The 4,438-nt window shown below is 32.3% G+C and overlaps 1 pseudogene; it reads right to left on the reverse strand.

Annotated features, from left to right (window-relative positions):
• Window positions 1-322: 322 nt before the first annotated feature.
• The window catches only part of LOC119612609, a 22,371-nt pseudogene continuing 18,255 nt past the window's right edge, over window positions 323-4,438 (reverse strand).

Genomic DNA, 4,438 nt, shown 5'->3' on the forward strand with positions numbered 1-4,438 from the left:
TTTTGGAAAATTTTCTTGGGTTTTTTAAAAAATTGTTTTATTTTTGATTCAAAAGGAGTTTTTATTCATATTTTGTTAAGTTTAAATACAAATAGATTTTGGTGGGTTATTGATATAATTTAATAAAATTTGTTAAAAATCTATACTGAACTGGAATATTGTTTAATTTATTTTGTTTGGTTAAAATAACAGTCTGGCTTTAAGTTTTGTTAAATTTATTTTTTGAGTTTTTATTATTGTTTGGAAAAGGGATTAAAAATTGTTTAAGTCTTTTTTTCTAAGGAGCCAATGATGATCATTCTATATATGATAATATGTTTGATTTTTTTTTTTTTTTTTTTTTTTTTCTAATTAAATGTCGTTAATATTGTTGTTTGTTTGTGTTTTGTGGTGTTTTAAAAATTGACAGTTTAAATATTTGAATTTTTTTTTTCATATGGTTTATACTGGAACACTACCATCTTTACTAAATCTTAATAATAATGATTAATTAGTTATTATCTTTTGCCTTTAAAATATTAATTAGTTGTTTGCCTTAATAAAAAATATTGTTAAATTTTCTTTTTGCTTTCTTTCTGCTTCGCTCAATATTGTATCGCTTTTAAATTTTATTATTTGCATGACCATTATGATGTTGTTGTTGTTGCTGCTGCTGCTGCTGCTGTTGTTGTTGTTGCTGATGGACTTTGTTAATAACCACATTCATATCAACGATAACAGCATCCGGTATAGTACAATTACTATCCAATTCAGTTTGTCCTTCTAAACTGACATGACCATTTGGAGTACTAATGGGAATTTCCTGTACGCGCCAACACACACATAGAAACGCAAAATGTCAAATGTAAAAAAATGTAAACAAAAAACATTATTAGTAAATCCAACATTTCTTAGGGATTTAAGATTATTTCAATAATTAGAGAAATACTGTTGATTCTAAGGCACCTCTAGCTTGTTACGTTTATCTGTAAGCGGTATACGTTTTTAGTGAATTACAGAATATTATTCTGTTGAAGATTTTTATTTAATTTTTTATTTCATCAAAAAATACTTCACTTTTTTTAAATTGTTTTTTCAAGTTTAAAAAACACTTCAAATATTACCTGATAGAGTACAGCAGCATCGAGTGCCATTAATTCTTTACGTGAAAGTTCCTCAACGACTGCAGCAGTATAACAATCTCCCAGCATATTATTTGTAGTACGTATGCGATCGCTGAAAAGATTGAAATTGTGAAGATTAGTACATATTTATAAGAAGAAGGAGTGAACTAAATGTGACTTAACTAGAACTGAACTAGAACTTAACTAGAACTAAACTAGAACTGAACTAGAACTGAACTAGAACTGAACTAGAACTGAACTAGAACTGAACTAGAACTGAACTAGAACTGAACTAGAACTGAACTAGAACTGAACTAGAACTGAACTAGAACTGAACTAGAACTGAACTAGAACTGAACTAGAACTGAACTAGAACTGAACTAGAACTGAACTAGAACTGAACTAGAACTGAACTAGAACTGAACTAGAACTGAACTAGAACTGAACTAGAACTGAACTAGAACTGAACTAGAACTGAACTAGAACTGAACTAGAACTGAACTAGAACTGAACTAGAACTGAACTAGAACTGAACTAGAACTGAACTAGAACTGAACTAGAACTGAACTAGAACTGAACTAGAACTGAACTAGAACTGAACTAGAACTGAACTAGAACTGAACTAGAACTGAACTAGAACTGAACTAGAACTGAACTAAACTGAACTAGAACTGAACTAGAACTGAACTAGAACTGAACTAGAACTGAACTAGAACTGAACTAGAACTGAACTAGAACTGAACTAGAACTGAACTAGAACTGAACTAGAACTGAACTAGAACTGAACTAGAACTGAACTAGAACTGAACTAGAACTGAACTAGAACTGAACTAGAGAACTGAACTAGAACTGTAACTAGAACTGAACTAGAACTGACTAGAACTGAACTAGAACTGAACTAGAACTGAACTAGAAACTGACTAGAACTGAACTAGAACTGAACTAGAACTGAACTAGAACTGAACTTAGAACTGAACTAGAACTGAACCTAGAACTGAGAACTAGAACTGAACTAGAACTGAACTAGAACTGAACTAGAACTGAACTAGAACTGAACTAGAACTGAACTAGAACTGAACTAGAACTGACTAGAACTGAACTAGAACTGAACTAGAACTGAACTAGAACTGAACTGAACTGACTAGACTGAACTAGAACTGAACTAGACTGAACTGAACTGACTAGAACTGAACTAGAACTGAACTGAACGGAACTAGGAACTGAACTAGAACTGAACTAGAATGAACTAGAACTGAACTAGAACTGAACTAGAACTGACTAGAACTGAACTTAGAACTGAACTAGAACTGAACTAGACTGAACTAGAACTGAACTAACTGAAACTAGAACGAACTAGAACTAGAACTAACTAGAACTGAACTAGAACTGAACTAGAACTGAACTAGAACTGAACTAGAACTGAACTAGAACTGAACTAGAACTGAACTAGAACTGAACTAGAACTGAACTAGAACTGAACTAGAACTGAACTAGAACTGAACTAGAACTGAACTAGAACTGAACTAGAACTGAACTAGAACTGAACTAGAACTGAACTAGAACTGAACTAGAACTGAACTAGAACTGAACTAGAACTGAACTAGAACTGAACTAGAACTGAACTAGAACTGAACTGAACTAGAACTGAATTAGAACTGAACTAGAACTGAACTAGAACTGAACTAGAACTGAACTAGAACTGAACTAGAACTAGAACTGAACTAGAACTGAACTAGAACTGAACTAGAACTGAACTAGAACTGAACTAGAACTGAACTAGAACTGAACTAGAACTGAACTAGAACTGAACTAGAACTGAACTAGAACTGAACTAGAACTGAACTAGAACTGAACTAGAACTGAACTAGAATTGAACTAGAACTGAACTAGAACTGAACCAGAACCTAACTAGAACTGAACTAGAACTGAACCAGAACTAACTAGAACTGAACTAGAACTGAACTAGAACTGAACTAGAACTGAACTAGAACTGAACTAGAACTGAACTAGAACTGAACTAGAACTGAACTAGAACTGAACTAGAACTGAACTAGAACTGAACTAGAACTGAACTAGAACTGAACTAGAACTGAACTAGAACTGAACTAGAACTGAACTAGAACTGAACTAGAACTGAACTAGAACTGAACTAGAACTGAACTAGAACTGAACTAGAACTGAACTAGAACTGAACTAGAACTGAACTAGAACTGAACTAGAACTGAACTAGAACTGAACTAGAACTGAACTAGAACTGAACTAGAACTGAACTAGAACTGAACTAGAACTGAACTAGAACTGAACTAGAACTGAACTAGAACTGAACTAGAACTGAACTAGAACTGAACTAGAACTGAACTAGAACTGAACTAGAACTGAACTAGAACTGAACTAGAACTGAACTAAATTACAGAATTTAACAAATTACTTAATTTTGATAAACTATAAATTCTACATCCAAAAAATATTTTAACTTCACCCACATACTTTAAAACTCACATTTCCAAAAATTGTTAATACTTACACAAACCAATCAACGGCAAATAGTAGTGTTACATCCTGAACCGGTGCATCGATTGCTGTCAAAACCACCAACAATAAAACCAAAGCAGCACTGGGAACGCTGGCCGAACTCATAGAGGCTGCTGTCGATGTCAAGAGTACCGTGACAAGTTCACCAAAACCCAAAGTCATGCCACTCATTTGAGCAATAAATATCGAAGCAATTGAGAATGAATAGAGCAGTACCATCCATATTGACATTACAGCCAATGGGTAAAACGAAACGTGTTATACGTTGATCCACACGTAACTTATCATTCATGCAACGGAATGTTACAGGAAGTGCAGGCAGCACTGTAGCAATGTAACGATGGATGGATGGATGGTTGGTTGTTGTTATTTAATAAATTGTATTATCACCCGATATTGAAGTATCACAGATTGTTGTTGTTTGTTGTATATTAAGATGTCAATCAGTCATTTTGAATCACAGTCAAGTCATTAGTTTTTAATGTTAAAATTTTTATAGTTTTTTGTTACAATTAGTTGTTTTTGTGTTTTTTTTTTAGTATTTTTTTTAATTTTAGGTTGGGAAAATTAATAAACAATTTTCGCATGTTTAATTTGGTTGTATTTTTAGTTTGTTTTGTTTTGAAAAAGGTTTTCGAATAAAAAACGGAATCAAATCAAATGTTGCATAAATACATATAAGTAAAAACCAAAAAGAAGGAAAGAAATATTTGTAGCAAATGAACAGTGTTTTTGTTTTTAGTTTTAAAATAAAATGATATTTTTTCAGCAAAATGAAATAAGCGAATTATTAGGAGGCATCG

Source organism: Lucilia sericata, unplaced genomic scaffold (genome assembly GCF_015586225.1).
Source record: "Lucilia sericata isolate MDLA Ls3-8-SP2 unplaced genomic scaffold, ASM1558622v1 Contig001760F_arrow, whole genome shotgun sequence".
Classification (NCBI taxonomy): Eukaryota; Metazoa; Arthropoda; class Insecta; order Diptera; family Calliphoridae; genus Lucilia; species Lucilia sericata.